Genomic DNA, 22,019 nt, shown 5'->3' with positions numbered 1-22,019 from the left:
ATTGTTCATTATAATTATTACATGTGGTTATATACTTGAATAATTGGTGCGTCAAGCCCTTATATTATTATACCATTTTTATTTGATTTTCATTACTTAGTTTTTTATTAGATGCAGCACTTACTAACATTTCAATTTAGATGCATCACTTTCCTTTTTCATCAATAAATCCTCTCTCTTTCACTTACTAGGTTCCATGGTGTATGTTGTTTGTGGATGATATCGTTTTGGTGGATGAAACTAAGGGGCCGTTTGGTTGGGGGTATTAATCAAAGAGAAAGAAAATAAACTAGAATCATTCCCTTTGTTGTTGTTTGTTAGTCAATTTTTTTCATTCCCTTTCCCCCTTTTTATTTTTGGGTTTACCCAAATTAATTCTACTCTCATTCCCCCACCCCCCAAGCCTTTTCCATTCTCTTTCCCCTCTTCATTACCCACCATTCTCTCTCCTCTCAAACCCTCACATGAAGATTCAAAGAACTAGGCCGGCGTCGACCTCTAACCACTGATAATAAACGTCTCTTCTCCGACCAGGCCGGTAAGCCGAGTCGAGTCACCGGAACGCCATAAACTCGCCGACCAGAAACGAAGAGTGAGGTTCTGGAATCTTGTGTTCTGGAAGCCTTGCCGAAGAAGATGATGAACCTCGCCGACCAAGGTTCCAGAACACGAGGAAGATGAACCTAGCCGACCATACTCTATTCGTATCTTCTTCAACTTCAATTCGCTGACTAAGGTTCCAAAACAACCGAGATTGTTACCATCGGAGGTTCTGGAAGCAGCGGCGTGAGATCGTTTTCGGCGACATTGAGGCAGTGGTCTTTGATGAGATTTGAGGCCGATAAAGATGAGATTTGACCAATAATTTATCTTTTTATTTTTTTATTTTTTTAGGGATTTGATATTCTAATTTCTGATTTCTAAACCAAACAATAACAAAGTGAATCAATGAGCAGTTTCTAGGACACAACCAAACAACCACGCCAAATTAGGGGAATTCCTTTCCTTTCTCCTTCATTCCCTTTCTGCATTTCATCCTGATTCCCCTATGCAAACCAAACGGCCCCTAAAGATGGTGTTAATGCCAAATTGGAGCAATAGAGGCAAAGGTTGAAATCTAGAGGGTATAAGCTAAGTCAGAGTAAGACTGAATATTTGGTATAACAAGCGATGATGTAATGAGTTTGGACAGTGGACAGAAAGAACTTGACCATGAGTGAATGTTTTAAATATATTGGGTTGATCATCAAGAAAAATGGTGACATTAATCAAGACGTGGCCCGCGAGAATAAGTTAGGGTGGCTTAAATAGAGAGCGGCCACGGGAGTGTTATGTGACCGAAGCATTCTCCTACATTTTAAAGGGAAATTCTGTACTCACCAGTGTTGCTCTATGGCTCTATGGTACAAAATGTTGGGCTTCTAAGGAGGAGCACATTAAAAAGATGGAAGTTACGGAAATGCGCATGTTAAGATGAATGCGTGGGAACACTTTAAGAGATAGAATCAGAAATGAGGTTATTCGCAAGAAAGATAGTGTGGCAGGCATTGGTTTGGGCATGTAAGACGGAGATCCAAGGGTGCACCGGTACGAAGAGTGGAAGAGTGGAAGGTAGGGAGAGGGAAACCGAAAATGACTTAGTTGTAAGGAGTTAGGAAGGATATGAAGTATATGGATTTGCACGAGCATGAAGCATTTGATCGTAAGGGGTAAAGGAGGAAGATTTATGTGGATGACCATACGGAATAATCGTTTTTGGTTCATGTAGCCGACCCCACTTATAGGATTAAGGCTTTGATTGATTGATTGATATCTCTCATGTCATATGGACCCTCTTTATTATATTTATCTCTCTCTCTCTACTCCAAAAATTGCTTAGGAGTCTGCAGTTTCAAAAGTGATGCATCTATAAAAAACGGAGGAAGTATAACTATTTCACAACTGTGCATCTATTGCACTAGATTTAACCTAGTGAACCTCTAAACATTAGGCTAAAGAAGCCAATGAAAGATCCCATGAGAAAGCTTGAGGCAAATAATCTAATTGACAATTTCCCCGAAACAAAAGTTCCATGAATGCTTTGCAACAAACGTGCTTTTTTTTTACTAGGTCTATGTCGCAGAGACTTCCTTCCTCATTAAGGAATGAAACAAACGAAATGAACATTTTCCAAGCCGTTCTCATGAAACGGTTACCATAACCATCAATAGGGAATAGAACAAACAAAATGAGCATTTTCAAGGCAATTGCTCATGAAACGGATACCAACTCCGAACAACAATTATAAAGGTTATCATGAAAGCAGCAACTTTACTACAAAAAAAACTTGGTGCTTAGTCATCTGGAAACTAACCTCAACATGCAGAGACAGCTTGTCAATTTGTTCACTATACTGGGGCAAAGCTTGAACCATCCTTTGCAACTCACGTGTTGACAATTCACCACTTTCTCTGAAAAATTATTGAAGCTAAGGGTAAGATACACACTGGAAAACAAAAAACTTCTTAGTAAAAGGCTGGAAACAGCTCGCCGATTACCTAAATACCCAAATGTAGCTTTGCCAACCCCAAAGTAGTTAAAAATAGATGTAAGCTTAAATGTACATAATATGAGCCAATAGATTTAACAATGTAATCAATATCTATTTGTAACCCCTCACTTCCCTATCATTATGGTGTACGAACTTCAAAGCCTAGCCGTATCCATAGAGATAAAATACAGTAATCAAAGCACAACTGTGAAAATTCAATTATAAAGCCTTAAAAATAAACAACAAATATTCATAAACAAAAATAATTTTTACTACACAAGCTCAAAATTGTGCTTTTTGTATCCCCTTTCACTTAAAACTTTTTTTGGATCATAGGAAATGGAGAGAGGGGAAAGGGAGGGTAACAAGTTTTTCTTGTTTGGATAAGGTGGGGAAAAGAAGGGGAGGGAAAGGGAAGAATTTATTTAAACATCATCTCCCCAAAATTGAAGAGAATTGGAGGGAAAATGAACTACACCATACCCTTCCCTTTCTTTCCCATCCCATCCCCTTCCTTTCCTTTCGATCTTGCTATCCAAACAAAGTGTCGGTCAAAATGCCAAAAGTTGCACCAAATTTTCAAAATTTGGTGATCATAATCAAATTATAGATCATAAACCATTCAAATAAGATACATGAATAATCTTCCTCAAATCCCTCAAAGGAAGCATGTTTCCACTATAAGAGACTTTCCACTTGAAAGCTAGCATAAATATCTCACAAAATAAAAGTTGTGGAAGGCAGTTGATTCTTTTGACTCAGTGGCATAAGATCAATAGATGAGTTCACCAATCTCATAATTTGATCGGTGTACTATATTATCAGCAACTGTTCTTAACACATATTGACTAATACAGGCTTTAAACAGGGCTTACACTAACATAAAACAGTTGGTCTGTTGTTCATTTTAAAAGTGAAGATTGAAGTAATTTTATCAATAGATACAAAAACTGAGATTTGATATTGCTGCATTTGTATTGCCAGTTCTAAATTACGAAATTGCATAGAGACGGGCATTTCGTAGCAACATAACATATAACTCATCGCAAATAAAAAAAATAAGCTGATAACCACTAAGTACAAGACTGCACTACTATTATCAAGAAAGCAACACATATCTGTTATACAGCCTTCCAATATACATTAACAAGGATATAAAGACTAGAAGGCTAGCTAACCTGGAACTATGATGGATTTGTGCGGCTTTGTTCTTTGACACAAAGTTGGTCATTTTCTCGTGTAGTCGTTCACTAGCCTAACACCACAGATTGAGATCAAAATATATTCACTCATCTTAATTGAACAACAAATTAAGGATAGAACGCACATCAGCTATATGTAGATGTCGAAGCTCACACCAGATAGGATCATGCTCCTCCAAAAGGACCTCTTTTTTCTCTGGAGGCCCTCCACTTTTGCTTGGAACCTGAACAGTTTACTCTTTAGATATATAAATATAATTATGAAAACAATGAAGTAGAAGAAAATTTTTAGAATTAATCGACAGGGGACTACAAACATTTGATACCTCATAAACATACTTATTCCCTTCCAAAAACAGAAGGTCATGGCACATGGCATCATAAGTCCACTCATGTATGACAGGGGCAATCTGAAATATAGAGTGGCAAATATACTTAACAGGTAAAGAGTAAATATTATTGGAACTAACATATAATCAAGAATCAAATTTATATACCTGATCAACAGATCGATCTAGAACAAGCAACTCACAAGTTTCTGTCTGGGGAAAGTTAGCAATGCTTGTTTTATATTTTGTCAGATGATTCCAGATTCCAGCAGCTAGCTTTGTAGGAACTAAATCACGATAGGTGGTCATTGTGTTGGTATCAAGAGATTTGGCAGCACGGTAGCGAACAAAAGGAAGCTCCTAAAGGCAACACAAAGTGAGCTAAAACCCTTTAAGCATATCATAAATCATTGGTAGGATGATATATATACCCTCATAGAAGCAAACGCTGTAGCAGCTCGAGCAGCCATTATACTTAAACATGCGTCAGCTTTACGGTGATTCTCGTCATTTCCAAAGAGCTCCTCCATAGCCATTCCATTATCAGTGACAAAACCCTAGAAATTTTTACAAACTATAATTAGGCTTTATAAATTAAAGAGACAAAAGGTAAAAAACATCCATAAATAGAAGAGAAGTCAAAACAAATAAGAGCTAGTGTGTTCCAAAACAACAGAATAGGAATTTTGAACCTATGTTGCTATAAGCTACCTATCATACACATAGCCACAAGAATACAAATAAATTCTTCGCTATTTGAGATAACTATAACTTAGCCTCAACAAACCTCTTACATGAGGAAATAATATTAAGTTCAACTAAATTAACTACGAGTTCATATAATAATCACTAATAATTAGGCTTTGTTCTCTTCACCTTATTCAAATAATATTCAGCAAAAATTATTGAAGTATAGTCCGTAAACATAACTTCATTTTAGTAAAATCAATTCGTAGAATCTCATGATATCATAAACAAGACTCTAATATGAATCAAAAGGGGTTTTCACAATCAAATCATATATATATATATATATATATATATATATATATATATATATATATGTATGTATGTATGTATGTGTGTATGTATGCATGTACGTATGTATGTATGCATGTATGTATGTATGACCCGGTGAGAATAGGTCCATATGTGAGAACACATATGAAAACAGATCTAAAATTTAGAACATGTGAGTACAAATATAGAACATCTACATGAGTAATAATTTAGAACATCTGATTTCAGATTTCGAACAAATGAGTAAAATATTAAAAACCTCATTTAAAAATTCTGATCACATGAATAAAATTTAGAACATCTTAAGATTTAGAACGTGTGAGTAAAAATTTAGAACACCTGATTTTAAATTTCTAACATATGAGTAAAAAAAATATTTTAAGAAACATATGAGTAAATTTAGAACATGTGAATAAAAGTCTGGAATATACGAGTAATAATTTAAAATATATGATTTAAAATCTAGAACGTTTGATTAAAAATCTTAGAGCACAATTTAAAATTTAAAATATATAAGTAAAGATTTAGAACAAATAATTTAAGATTTAAAATTAATGAGTAATAATTTAGAACATTTGATTTAACTCATTTAAGATTTAGAATACGTGAGTAAAAATTTAGAACATACGAGTAAAAATAAAAAACATAGGAGAGTTCTCGCACATGAAAGAGTTCTCACTTATAGGAGGGGTTTTCACCCGTCTTCTCATATATATATATATATATATATATATATATATATATATATATATATATATATATATATATATATATATATAAAGAGAGAAAGAGAGAGAGAGGGGAATACTCCTCTATATAAGAACTCTTAACTACATAAGAATAATTAAGAATGACATTTAGATCCAGCCAAAGTGTAGGCTTAGTAATGACATTTTTCGTGATTTATGGATCTTATATTTCTCCTGTATTTTCATCATTAGACGTTTTATTTTCTTTTTAAAATTTTCCCAGCCAGCCTTCTCTCTCTCCTCAGTACAAAATCACCATGGAAGGACCTTCATCATCCTCTCACAAGCACCTTCTCCTCGACAAAGATGGCGGTTCTAACAAATACAGTATTCTTTTTCTCTTTCTTTCTCCCGTTTCAATCAGTTTGTTGTTTCTCCCTTTTTTCAATTAATGCACATATTTTCTAGGTTGAGTAAGATTGTTAATTTATCGAAGTTTGTGCATGTGTTCTATTATTCGGATGGTATTTCTTCAATATTCCGTATTTTTACAGATCTTTTCTACAAAATTGCGATTATAATCAACTTTTCCTATTATTGTTGATACTTTGTTTTATTATTGCGATTACGATTGCTAATTTGGATTATTATTGTGACTATCGGTCTAATTTCTTCGCTTTCGGCTTAATGTTTGTGTTCGACTATCATTTTGTGTTCTATTATTATTATAATTATTTTTACTTGACTAATTTTGCTATTGTTACTACTTCAACTACCTGTTGGAAGATGTCCTGGAAACGGTCACACAAATATGCCATGTGTGCTTGTCATGTAAAAATGTCACCAGCAATTGAGTACTTTTCACATATATGATTCTAATAAATTATGCATCTCTAATTTTCTAAATATGTGCTTTATATTTTAATGGTCCAATTATTTTTATCATTTTTAATTGTTTAGTTTAACCGAGGAAAATGAGCATTAATTAGAACATACGCATATTTTTTCAAGGAAAAAAAAAAGAACATGAGTAGAAAATTTGGTGGATTTATCATTGTAATTGTACAAGTAAGATGACATGCACCTAATTAAATATCCTCAATCCTGCATAGGAGCTTTGTCAGTTGGACCGATGCCGTCATGCTAGGAGGATGGAATTGAACAACCATTTGTAAGCTATATTGCCTCACTGCCTGTAAATGTCTATGTCTATGTCTTTAAGAGACTGAACCAAATAGAAACTACCAAAAAGAAAGTTCCATGTAGTATGAAAATAGCTTGTAGATTATCAAGCTCCAAGGCTTATGCTAGTGCATTTTTGTGTTAAAAGTTGCTAGGTCATTTCAAGGTTTATATTTATTTAAATGTTTTTATATACATTAGTCAACTAGCTCAACGGGTAGTGCATTCTGAAAATGCACAAAAGATGTGGGTTCAAATCCCACGTAGGTTCATTATTTGAGTAATGTGAGACCTTGTATGAGAGTTTCGTTGTGACAAAATTGTCACATATTCATTAAGCATTCAAGCCAATTTTCTATTTTTTTTTTTAAATATATGTTAAGAACATAGGCATAAAATTTTAGAACATAAGCAGAAAAAATTTAGAACATAAGAAAAAAAAAGATTTAGAACATAAGAAAAATTTAGAACATAAACAGAAAAAAAATTTAGAACATAGGAAAACTAATTTAGAATATAGGAAATAATTTACAACATAAGCGAAAAATTTAGAACGTTGGAAAAAAAATATAGAACATAAGCAGAAAAAAATAGGATAAAATTTAAGAGCATAAGAAAAAAGATTTGGAGCATAAGTTGAAAAAATTTAGAACCTAGGGAACAAAAATTAGAACTTAGGAAAAAATTTAGAACATAAGTAGAAAAAAAGAGAAAATAATTTAGAACATAATCAGAAACATTTAGAACAAACGAAAAAATTTAGAACATATGAAAATGTATAGAACATAAGCCAAAAAAAATTTAGAACATAGGTAGAAAAAATTTAGAACATGGGAAAAAAAAATTAGACCATAAGAGCATAGAAAAAAAATTTAAAACATAAGCAGAAAAAAAAACATTAGAACCTAGAAAAAAATTTAGAACATAAGCAGAAAAAAAAATTTAGAACCAAAAAGAAAATTAAAACATTGGGTAAAGATTTAGAACATAAGTGTTCTCGCATAAGAAAGTATTCCTATATAAGGAGGTGTTCTTACTAGATCAAATATATATATATAGGCATGTTTTAAATTTGTAAGATTCTCGCTAGGTTAAGAGAAATATGAAAAACTAGGTAGAAAAGTAAATTGAATCATTAGGCCATACATTAATTGTAAAATCGTAAGATCGTAAGATTTGAATCGCGAATTTAATAACTATGCTTACAATAATCTAAGATAAGTAAAAATAATTTAAGTTCAGCAAAACCTTAGAGAATAGAGCCATAGTCACTACAATTCCAAGGGATGTTAAAGAAGATAGATAGAAGTATTTATCTCGGATTATTAGCAAGGAGAAATATACTACGGAGTATTATATTGAAAACCATTTTGCTAGGCTACAAATAGGTGAACAAGAAGCCAAATAATCTCAAAGATGGCCAAAAAAAAAGGGCTGCCTTTGCCTATATAAATAGAGTAAGATGGAGGGATAGAAAGAGATTAAATTTAATCAGAATTATCTGATTAATGTAGGTATCGGTAACAAATATGGCAGAAACAAAAACAAGTGAAATAAGGATTCAACATTATTCACCTGTCTATCAAAAGCAAAATACTCCAGATTCATCTGCAATTGATAACAAAAAAGCAATTATACATCTTTTAGGTGAATCGAGAACCAATAAAATCTATCCAATACCCGAAATTAAAAAGACAACCTCACTCAATGCACCTATTCGAGGCAAAACTGTAGCATCCTTCTTGATAAGACCGACCAGTTCTCTAGTAATAGGTGAACTAAAGAATACGAAAGCTCTGGTCCCAATAAAAGAAGGAACAAAAAAAGTAAATTAGATGGGAAAAAAAAGAGGAACCTAAATCACATTATTTATGTTCAAGGTTCACAACAAAACAAAGAACAAAAGAAGTGTTTATAAAGATGACATTTTTAACAGATTTGGAACTTACTTCTTGTACAAAGGCTTTTTCCCAGCCATATCAGACAAAAACATGATAACACTGAAAATTATCAGGAAAAAAAAATTAAAAAAAAAAAAGGAGGGGGATAAGTTAAGAATACAGTACATGCCACTATATTAAATAAAGTATTAACACACAACTTGATGAAAAGAACTTATAGCATCAGGGAGAAAAAGGGGCAGAGAATGATAAGAAAATATATGCAAACTAATACCTAAGGGTTTTCTCTTCTTTTTTTCTTTTGTTGGTGAGATAAAACACATTTGCGTCACATTTTTCAAAAATGTCAATGATATATACTTATTCCATGTATGCCACTATGTTTAACATCTAATTTTCAAAAATGTCAATGATATATACTTATTCCATGTATGCCACTATGTTTAACATCTAATTTCAAAAGAAACATTATTTTCCTAATACTGCATATTACTGTCTTTGCTCATCATTCCCTTTGAATTATTTAAAAGGCCTTTTTATGGGGAAAGGTTCTTTCTTCCAATAAACATTAATAATATTTGAACTACATATACTATGTGTTTAAATTTAAATCCCTTAGTCCACAACTTAATATGAACACCCATTAATGCTATCTCCATCTTCAGTTAAAATGTTCCTGTGTAAAACTCCTCTTTGATTCATACCCAAGCTTAACATAATTATCTGAATGCAGCCAACAGAAGTTTGAGCAAGCCAAATTGATTCAGTCCATTGTATTCCAAAAGTCAAGATATGTTCATCTTAGACTCCATTAACAAGAGAGAATTCCACAGAAACATATCAGTTCCAAACTGTGAAGAGAAAGCACTTTTGCATATTATCCAATAATCATATAGCAAAACAGCTTGTCTCAAGCATTCATCTAGATTCATGACCTCTTTCTTAAAAGCAAGAAACACAATATATGGCTTTGATAAAATAGGGCCAAGAATAAGACAGAAAAACAAAAGCCCCCATCATGTGATGGTCCTGACTACGCATCACCGCTGAAAAGCAAGGTGTTTGGGACCTTATGCGCGAACTAACCACCAAGACTGCAAAGATTACTGAATCCAAAAATGGCATCATTGACATACACTTCTCCCCTAAATTCTAATACATTAGCTCATCCTGCATGGACTCCGACCCTTTTTCTTTGTGATTTTTTTTACCCAAGTCCACAGGAACAACAATTTCTTATATTAATTCAGCGTCCAGCTCTAGCTAGTTAATAAAAAATAACTTAAGAGTCCTATGATTTTACAATGTCAAATATGACATTTAAACTAATTGTCAAAAGTCATCACCACATAGAATAGGGACAAAGGAATATGAGAATATTAATATTTGCAGTTACATTGATGGCATGGCAAACATAAACTAAAGTTTATGCTCACTAACGGACACTGCAATAAGAAACTGGCCACGAACCTGTATAGAAAACAACAAAAAGGTGTAATAGACTAGCCAAGAGGTAGGGGTACTATTGGTCTGACAATACTAGTTAGTTAGAGTTAGCTTGGAAAGGGGTTCAGGGGGATTGTCATAGCTGAGAGCCTGGAGGAAGTCAGAAAATGCCTGCATATAGAGCCACTGAAGTTTATGATCAGTGAAGGTCACTGCAGTAAGAAGCTAACCATAAACATATATAGAAATCAACAAAAGTAGACAGATGTAATAGACTGCCATTGTAGCCAAGGGAGAAGGGTATAAGTAGTTTGGAGGAAAAGTCTGAAAGATTGTCAGAGGTGAGACTGTGAGAGAGGGAAGTAAGCTGGAAAATGCATATATATAGAGCCGATAGAGGAAAACAAGCATTTTTCCCCAGTTCTATATTCTTACTTTCCAGTCTATTACAGAAGGGAAGAACATACATAATTCAAAGTTTAGCAACATGACAGAATATAGTAATGAAAGAGCAGAAACATTACTTCTCCTTAGATGGCTGGATAAAATATATAGCATCCATTGTGGGTAATGGCTGCCTTCTTTTATATATGTCTTCCACCACTGTTTCACCAAATAAAATAAATAGATAAATAAATAATATGATTCAACAACAACAACAACAAAGCTTTAGTCCCAAAATGATTTGGGGTAGGCTAACATGAATCGTCATAAGGAACCGTATGATATAAAGAAAGGGATATAACAAGATAATCAATTAAAAGAGTTTGAAAAAAAGGTGAGAAAAGAAACAGCATCCAAGAGAAATTTAGGGAGTTTTAAAAGAGAACCGAGAATAAAATTCAAGAAAGTTTCGAAGGAGTGGTTAAAACATTGGAGTAATAAATAAGATAGAGGTTTGAGAAAACTTTAGCAAAGCAAATCAATACAGTTCATAAAAACACTAATGGGATAAAATAATAATGGTAAATACTAAGATAAATTTTAAAAAGTATATATATAATCACAACATGTCGTTGACATGAATTTTCTCCCTCAACGCCACCCTATCCAACACCATATTTTCCTCAATCCCCAAAGCACTCATGTCACTCTTAATCACCCTCTTCCAAGTTTTCTTAAGTCTTCACCTTAAACTTGAGATCCCAACATTTTGCCATTCTTCAAGCCTCCTTACCGTAGCATCACTTGGTCTCCTTACATGGCCAAACCATCTTAAGTGATTCTCCCTCATCTTGTACTCAATCGATGTAACCCCTACTTTCTTCCTAATAGCCTCAATCCCAACTGATCCTTTCTTGTATGGCCAAACATCCGTCGCTTTTACGACCCGAACATTCGTACCATGTAACAAAGCGGGCTTTATTGCCGTTCGATAGAATTTCCCCTTTAATCTTAAGGGCACGTCTAGATCACATAAAAAATTCGTTGCACTCTTCCACTTCAACCAACCCTCTTTGATCCTATGAGCTACATCTCCATCCCTTCGAATAATAAATCCAAATATTCGACAAAAGACACAAAATCAGTAAAAATGCCAAGTTTTCCGTCAAACAAACTTTAAACCTACAATTGTTCCCAGTTGTATTATTTGGCATCCTCTTTAAAGGTTTAACTAGATTAGAGTCCATGCGATGCAAAGTAGTAATAATCTTATTTTGCATAACTAATTTGTGATATGGCAACTCATGTAGAATAAACAAATGCAATGCATGTAAGAAGGATGAAATAATAAGGCAAAAATTAGTTAAACTACAATTGAGAAAAAAAGATGTATTATTTTTTATTAATTGTGTTGAAAATATATAAGATAATATACATTATATTATAATATTACATTAATAATGCATGTTACTCCCAATAAAACTATACAATGTACATGTCGTATGACTTTTTATTAATGAATTAATTAGTTAAAAAAATACTATATAATGTACTTACAAAAAATCAGCTAAGTAGAATAATTTTTAAACAAACTTAAAGCTTACATCTTATATTGTATTGACGGGAATTTTTTTAATGATAGCTTGACATAAGTCCAAAAATGATTGATGTAAGCATGACCTGTTTTAGTGATAGTTAATAGATTTTTTGAAGGAAAAAAAAAGTTACAAGTTGATAAAATTATTACAGAAATATTTAATAGAAAACCAACTCAATTATTATTATTTTATGAGATTTCAAATCAACACCATGAATAGATATGTGTTTTTTTTTTTCATTAAACCCTACGTTTGTACAACTATATAATGGTTATAATTTTTTTACAAAAAGAAAAAGGATTTCATCAGTAATACATAGAATTCCTAGGAAATCAAGAATTACAGCACAAGTAAATAACACCTTACAACTAAATACATTGCAGATTTGATCAACAATCACCTTATTAAAACACTTCATCTGAAGCAATATAATATGTAAGTTAGCTCTGATTAAGCTTGAAATCCACTGATGCGTAGTCGTTTGATATAGTATTTTTGGCTCCGCAATTTTATACTCTCCACCATATTTCAACCTTCTAAATTATAGCTTATTCTTCCTAAATTAAAAGGTCTCAAAATATTGTGTAACTATTTTAAGTAAATACAACATGAAATAAAAAGAAATACAAATATCATAAAGATAATATATAAGATTAGGAATAATATAATAGATTATAGTTGTTTTATACAAATATTTTAAAAATAAAAAAAATTTGCTAAAAGGGGAGAGGAGAGTTTTGGAGGGAAAAAACAACACCAGGAAGTGACACGCTGTTTTAGTATTATGTTATTGATTATTGGTGCATTATTTTGACGCAAAGTAATCTTATAAATGTTCTAAATAATAATTTTTGAAAAAAATAAAATAATTCAATTAAAACCATAGGTGCTCAATACCAAGATTATTTTGAGTTTAACTAGTTTCGTAATCAAAGTTAAAGCTCATTTTAGTTTTGAGTTGAAGTGATGCTTTAATGTTTCAAACTCAGTTCAAGTGGTATCCATAAGGCCCCTAGTAAGCATAGCAATAATCCACAACTATATAACAGATTCTTTATCTCTAAAGTCTACTATGGATGGCTCTTCTTCCATCCCTCTTTATTTCTTCATATCTGGTCCAAGAGATTAGATTTATCTACTATTTGACACCAACTTTGCCTAAACATTGAATCCTATTCGATCCACGCAAATTCTTTAATTCATATTCTCTATTTCCTTAATCACTTATATTTTTCAAATTCTTAATATAAGTCTCTATCTCATAACTATAGAGATCAATCTTTTTTACTCATTCTCTCTCTTTTTTTTTATGTTCATACTAATTATCCGTTTAGGTCCCTTCTTTTGTTCTATTCACCTCTACTTTATTCTATTTTTGTCATTTTTCTTTTACGATCAATCTCCGCATACACTATCTACCAACTTTGCCAAGAACAAGGTTTTGCCGTTACAGGTAATCAATCAAAATTGGAAAACCCAACTTACATCATGAATTATTTGATTCATATCATATATTTCCTCCGTTCTCTTTTACTTGCAGCAATTTGACCTTCATGTTTGCCAACGCATTACTTAAACTATTTATATCTCTATTCTCTAATTATAGATATTTAATTATATATAAAAATATGGTATTATGAAAATATATATTTAAATGAATCAAATCCACATGAATACATGTTACCTAACATGTAATACAACAAAAAAGGTCAAATAGAAGAACGTGACAAGCGCAAACTTAAAATGTTGCAACCAAAAGAAAAAAGAGGTAACTTTTTTCACATTTTGAGAGTCATGACACAACACCCAACTATAGAGTGGCCTTATATGAAATTTATTAAATCTAGAGGGTCCACCACCATGTCGGACACGACACCCAAATCCGAACACGAGTATCACAGTTTTCACTAATCTACGTGGCATCATTACCGTGAGTGCTTAAAAGAGGCATAATTCAATTAAGAAAAAAACCTTTTTTTCCTTTTCGATTTCATCTACTTCACTTTGCATGTGGGCACCACTTTTGTTTGCGGACTCAACTTTATCTAATATCTAGTTCGCTTAGTTTAAAAAGCACATCCTCCTATAAAGGTGAGGTCAAACGCCTGGATCTTGTTGCTAGGGACAACGCATTCCAAAAGGCAAACAAAAGCGCACACCGCAGGCACAACGCCTTGCCACTCATGTTCAAAAGCAGGAGAAAGTGTAGAGTAAACTTGAGTCAAAATTGTAAGGAATCGTCAATTTTTTTTTTCAAATTAAACATTACCCGGTCTTTAAGAAGCTATTTCGAGCAAAAGATCTGAATTAATTACATGAATTTACTTCTTACTAACCCCCAATTGAAAAGCCCTAATTCTATAAACCCCTAATTCTAAAGATCTCTAGCTCATATATCTATAAAAATCCAACCATTTGTAGATCGCAATACATATTACCAATTTAATCGACACCCACCACTATATCTCGCTCACATAACTAGCCTCATTTTTTTTCTTCAAGAATCTAGTGTTCACACTATAAACATAGGAAATTTTATAAGTAATTACCAACTAATTATCAAGCTTTGAACTAAAATTATTATTTTTGAAAATCGACTACCGATTAAGTGATTAACAAATCTTTATTTGACTAACACTAAAAACTAACGATTGCTTATATTTCTGAATTTTGAGTAAGAGTTTTATAATTTTGATGGAGGATGTCGGAGTTACAAAGAGAAGGAAGAGTTAAAAAATTTAAAGGGAGTTAATTATGAGAAGTGGAGATGTGGGCCCTAACAACAACAACAAAGCCCTAATCCCAACATCAAGATATGGGGCCTACTAACAAAAATTATTAACAGATAACATAAATAAAATTTACTAGCGAGTTGAAAAAAAAAAAAAAAAAAAAGTATCCATTGTGCAAAGTATTTGAATCTCACAACAACTAACCATTGGCAAAGAAAAATCAAAGACTTTTATAGGGCACCCATTTCATTGTTTAATCAAATATCATTACAAACATGCATAAGAAGTCATTTGCATTTTAACCTAATAGAACAAAAACAATCATCTTAACATGAGTCCATGGCATCATCACCTTCTTAGGCACAATACATTTTTGTTTAAAGTTTAAACAATTTCGACTAGAGATAAGACACCCTTATAAGCAAAATGACATTATAAACAAATGAAAGCACGATTTAGGTTAGGGAATCCCATAAATGACAATTCCCGCTTCCAAGAATGCAAGTCTTGCTATTCACGTCAATTTGGTAAACATCATTTTCCTCCAATACAAGACAATTATTCCAGACATCCACCACATGATATAAATCCCTCAATTCTATGATGGATTAATTTTTAGCTTATGTACCCCTAATTGAAACTACCTTTTATCTACTCTAGTAATCTTGGCCATGGCTTCCCAAGCCCCCAGCAAGTTACCACTAACAGGCTAATTGAAGAGCCCCTAGTGCACCCCAATCATAGTCCCTAACAATGAATTATGATGCAGCTTCGGCATAACTGAAGGTGTGCTAGCAGAAGGTAGGCATTCTCCATAAAATCCAGCTCTCATTTCCAAAATGGTCTTCAAAGATTGAAGACATGAAACCCACCTCCCTACTATTCTATCAACAACATCCTTGACCACTCTCACTAAGAGCTATAAACAAGGCATAGAATTAAGGGCATACTCTATTTCGTGCCTTGCACAAGATTCCAGAGAAACTCACACGCGGTAGAGAATTCAAGGAATAATACTGTAAAAACCCTTGAATCAGCACATCTATAAAATATTATAAATAAAAATAAAAATAAACAAAAGGTAGCAAGAAATTTAATAGGAACAGGATAGTAACAGCACTATGAATTAACTTCTGTAAGCACCTTGTTTTCTATTTCCATAAGGTCACAAATAACATCATGGGCTTGGTTAGCTATATAGGTACAAAATTCAAGGAAAAAGTGGGTTTATTTACTTACATGAGACTCCCACTTCAGTGATGTCAGCCATTTTGCAAGCATAGGACATTATCTTAACCGTTAATCTGTCCATGATGAGAACCTAAATAAGGTACACAGGTCAGACAGATATGAATTATGACCGCAAAAAACGCCAACCATAAGCCACCCAAATGATAGGTAAAGTGATAAAAAAATATACAAAACAACAAACTAACAGAACTTTTGTGGAGACCATATATATTGCAGTCTCCTCGGCTAAATGGACAACTTAATTATCCAATTAAAAATTTTTGAGCTATATCAACTAAAAAAGAGGAAAAGGAGTCATCAACACCAAATGTAATCCAAATATACCTTCCAAGTTGACCGAGAGTCCCCCTTCTTTGTTGATCCAAGCATTTCATGAAGCAACCCTGATTCAAACAGAACACAAACATGGAAGGGAACTTCAGTTAAGTTTGACGAATAACAGATAATAAAACCATGTCTATTTGAAATTGACCTAATGCTCTTTCAGTTTATAAATTTGCATGATAGACTAGTCGAACATCTTTCTATTTCTATTTGAATGTGGTCTAGAATGAGATACAAGGAGGGAAAACTAAATAAATTAAATTATTCACTGCTGAAACTGTAACTAGCACATATTAAATTAAATTGAATAGTAACTCAAAAGTCGGTACAAAATCTGTTAGTTGGTTCCCTCCATCAAAGACATCATGATCTAAATAACAACTTTAGGGTCGTCTCAAGACTCCCAACCTTTATGGAGTCTTTGTGCAGATAAAAATAAATGTTGGCCTTCCATTCTAAAAACTAGTACAAATTTTTAACTCATCATTGCTCTTCCAAAATAAGTTTTTGATACTCCCTGCTTTTTTTTATGGTAATAAACTCATCATTTCTATAAAAGTGACAGCTAGTTATACATCCCACAAAATCTAACAATAATTTAGTATTTAAATACCAAAATTATCAGTTATCTTCTAAGTTCACAGACCCAGATGAAATTCGACAAGTAGATTCCGATTCAGCATATTTACACTAGTTCATCAGACTGGCTTAAACATTAAAAATATCACAAATCATCAGCTCAGGTGTAGCAGTAGACAAGAGACTTACGATCACGAGTGATTTGCCAAAAGTACTTATGATCACCGGTATGTGAGCTATCTGAATCCGACATCGACATCCTAACAATAAAGGCAAATTTAAATCAATTACCAAATTAGGCTCAAAAACTCACATAATTTTCTTATCCAGCAACAAAATCGCTCATTATGAACTTTCATTACCTTAGAAATTATAACCAACAGTCAGTGGCGTCTCCAAGATTTCCGAAGTGTGGGTTCAAAACTTCGGAAGTTCGGAATCGTAATTCACAAAGGAATGAAAAATATAATAATTAAAAATTCAGTACATAAGTTCAAATTATGGATTACAAATAGATTACAGATAAGAAAAATGAAAAATTCAACAATTCAAAAGCAAAAGCAACTAAGGCAATTCAAGTATTCAACAAATTCAGCTGATGGAAAGATCGGCAACTCATATCATTTTTAAGATTCATAAGTCACCAAACATAGTAACATACTAGTTACCAAATTGATTGACGCTAAACAAAAAATTTAAAACCCCATATATTCTGACCTTATCAATACTTCAAAGGTTCATAATAAACAAGCAAATTGAACATATCATTTTACATTTTTACTTGGTATTTATTTTTTATAAAGCTGGTTAAACACAGACCAAACTACCCAAGGAAATTCTTCACTAGAAGAGATTTGATTTACCACAAGCAGCAAAACTCAAACATAATATAGTTCATAATCAGCCAAAGCCAAATATAGAGCTCCTAATAGGTTAAATGGCAGTAATTAAAAATCATATACCAACAATGACAGAGAATAGCAGAACTGAAAATTCAAGTACTTGATCATTCAACATTACATATAATAGAAGTAAAATTTTGATTGGAGAATTATAAAATAACTATCAAGCGTTCATAATTCTAATTAAAGGTGAAGAAGATAGCCAAAGGTACCGGTCCGCCAATCCTACCGACTACACGTGGCGGAGCCAGGATTTCAACTTGGGGGGACAAAAAGCTTTATCTTCACAAAAAGCTTAACAAAAAAAAAAAACAAAAAAAAAAACTCAAACACACAAATTGGTTAATACCTAATATTGAAATTTGACTCATTTTCATTAAGTTTACTAGTTGCCTTGGATTTGTTTGAATTAGGTGAATCTTTTGACATTTCCTAATTAAATTGAAAAATATATATCAATTTCCACAATCCACAATTCCACATCATTACATAATAATAAAACCTAAAATTCTAAATTTCTAATTCAACTATACATTTCAATAAATTCACAAACACAGGAGAATAAAATGCAATCAAAAGTTCACAAAATTAACTATACATTTCATTATTTCAATAAATTCACAAAAACAGAAGAAAAAACAAGTAATAAACCATTTAACCAACAGATTTCAATATTCAAAGATTTCAATAAGACAATAAACCAACACATTTCAAAATTTCAATAGTTCAATACTTCAAATCTTCAATACCCAGAATAATTGAATAAAAGTATAAACTATAAACAATTAAACAAGTAATAAACTAATAATTCAGAGATTAAATTCAGATTTACATACCGTGAATTGGGTCTAGCGATTTAGCGAAGTGAGCGAAGTCGAATAGAGAGCAGCGAGTACAGCGATGAGCCGACGAACGGACGAAGCAGTGAATCACGAAGCAGCGACGGCGGCGACTCGACGGACGGAGGGACGGAGTGCCGGGAGTGGAGCCGACGAGTTGAGAGGGGCGGACTGGACGAGGATTTTCGAACTTCGAAGAGAGAGGAAAGAGGAAAGTTAGGTTTCACTTTTCAGAGTTCAGTTTTCTTTTCTTCCTTCTTTCTGGCTTTCTGTCCGTTTTTTTTTTTTTAAAGTTGGCTCCGCCCCTACCTAGTGGTGGATCCAAGATTTAAATTATAGGTTGTCCCATCATCATCCACCAACCGCATAAAATATCAAAAAATAGTCAAAGCTTGAATAATGAACAAAAAAAAATACATAAAAAAGTTAATTTCATAAGTAATGCAAATTCATATTACAACTAAAAAAGTACTAATTTTATTACAATTGCTCTATAACGATGTACACTATCATCCATGCTAACATTGTAAAACAAATCTCCTTCTAGATAAGTAATCAAACAATCATTCAACATTTGATCTCCCATGCTATTAACGAACACTGTAAGAAATATCATACAAACAACTATCACCCATTTTCGTTGGCCCTTCTTTTATAAAGTCAAATTATTAATCCATCACACTCTGTAATTACTTTTTTTCTACCAACAAATCAACTTCAGCAGGTTATAAAACATGCCTAAATCAACAAGTAGTGTAAAGGGTTTGTCACTTGGAGCAAAATATAGGTAAAGTTGGCCTCTTTGATAACTAATCCCACAACCAATTTCGCCCAATTTTCCTGCACGATGTAGTTTACAGAACTTCTAACAGCAGTTCTAGTGCTAGAATTAACCTAAAAAACACAAAAGTTGCATCTCCTTCCAACCGTATTCTTTTCAAACTCAATATACGAGCCACAAGGAACCTAAACCTTGCTCTGCTGCATATCTGATTATCTGACATGCATCATAAAGCAGTCCACACAATCCTTCCATCTTGTTTTGAGCCACGACACCCAGCCCGCATAATCACTACCTATTTGCACTAGTTCAGGTTACTAAGACAATAAAAAAGATTATTCCAAAACAGGAAGAATTATAATGGAAGTTGAATTATTATCTCTCCACTAAAAGTTTCTTGTCTTGTGTAAATAATAAAAAGCCAATTATGCCCCAAATCTTATACTCTAAATATACGGTGATCCCAAGTTCAGGCTATATACACCACAATTTTTATCATAAACAATTACTAATATTAAACGACATAGCACCACGACAAAAATCTGCAATACCCTTGCTGGCTGCACCACCACCGAAACCACCCTAATTCCCTAAAATAGGTATATACTGAATTACACATTTACACAAATTTGACAAATACACAATAGCACTACAATTAAATACACGATTAACAAAAACAAATTACACAAATACACAATAGCAGTACACTACTACCGGGCCCGTCCCTGATGCAGGGCAGGAGGGGCGGCCGCCCTAGGCCCAGGGAAAAGAGATTTGATTTCATATTGAATTATCTCGAAAAATACATAATTTTAGGGGTACTTGATTCAATAATCAAATTACGCTCATAATTTTCTTTTCTTTTGGATATGATGTTTCATAATCTAAGAATTTGCGAACCCTAAACTTAAAGCACTGATAATTAAATTAGATTAGATCAAATATAAACCCTAGATTGTGAAATTGATGTGATGATAACAACAACAAACAACTTACCTTAGAAGCTGCTTCAATGGGGGATACAAGAATTAGATTCAACGGAGAATGCTTCGATGGAGAACGTTGAATGCGCTTCGATGGAGAACTTGAGTGCGCTTCGATGAAATAACTCAGAGACTTAGGACATAGGAATGGAGGCCTTTAAAAGCCATGACCCGCCATAGTTATAATATGGGTTAAACTTGTCTGATAAATAAATAAGGCGGGTCTTTATATAAGATTATCTAATTATGAGACATATGGACTTTATAAAGGTTTTATGTAAATATGTTTTAAATATTTTTTGATATTTTCATATGTCAAAGCTTGTATCAATTCTTTGAAAGTTTTTAAGAGTTTTTTTAAAAAAAAAACAGCTGAAATTACATTAATTAAACTGAGTTTACAACAAACAAAAGGACAGTAAGTAACATAAGTCAATTAAGAAGCCCTTACGCAATATCAATTAAGGTCATTAACGACATTTACTATTTAGCTATTACAACGAGTAAGGACAACGCATATAAGGCTTACCAATATACATTTAAGCATGGGATGAGACTATTGATAGAACGAGGGAAGTTAGTAATTAGTGATGATGTTTCGTGTTGTGCGAGATATTTTCTAACATATAATTAAAAGTCTATGAATGTTGCTGAAATGACGGAAATAACCCAAAATCAGTATGTCTTACATTAAGGGACCCCAATAATTCAAATGGATAAAATCCTCTTGAGATATATGTTTCATACATGTCAATCACATTTCTTTGTGATCTGACAAAATCATATCTTATACTCCCTCCGTCCCATAATATAGCTCCTATTTTATTTTTTTAACAGTATTTAAGAAATGAGAGGAGAAGTAGAAAAGAACTAGACAAAAGTACAAAGCAAGTGGATAATTTAAGGGGTGAAGGGTGAAAAGTTCAATTATAGACAAAAATTAGAGAGAGAAAGTGAAAAAAGTACAATGCAAGTGGATAAGTTAAGGGTAAATTAAGAAGTTCAATGAATAAAGTAAAAATTAAGGGTATAATGGTCTTTACATACTATCCAAAAATAGAAATAGGAACAACATTTTGGGTCTCTAAAATAGGAAAACAAAAACTATATTGTGAGACAGGGGGAGTATATATTCTCATACAAGGTCATGATGTTGTAATAACTTTTACCGATATCACATACAAATGAGTTCAACAACACCTATTACGCGTTTATGTAAATCTGAAATTGAAATTTTGCTACATCTCCCAACAAATATAAGTAACACCACTTCCATTAAAGGAATACATTTTTATTAAAATTAAAGAGATTAAAAACGACAATTTCAAGAGTCAAATGACTCCATTT

General features: G+C 32.7%; 1 pseudogene; it reads right to left on the bottom strand.

Annotated features, from left to right (window-relative positions):
• LOC110738394 overlaps window positions 1-20,861 on the bottom strand; it is a 37,124-nt pseudogene extending 16,263 nt beyond the window's left edge.
• Window positions 20,862-22,019: the final 1,158 nt, after the last annotated feature.

The sequence above is a fragment of the Chenopodium quinoa genome, unplaced genomic scaffold (genome assembly GCF_001683475.1).
Source record: "Chenopodium quinoa cultivar QQ74 unplaced genomic scaffold, ASM168347v1, whole genome shotgun sequence".
Taxonomy (NCBI): domain Eukaryota; kingdom Viridiplantae; phylum Streptophyta; class Magnoliopsida; order Caryophyllales; family Amaranthaceae; genus Chenopodium; species Chenopodium quinoa.
This window is presented reverse-complemented; position numbering and strand designations above follow the sequence as displayed.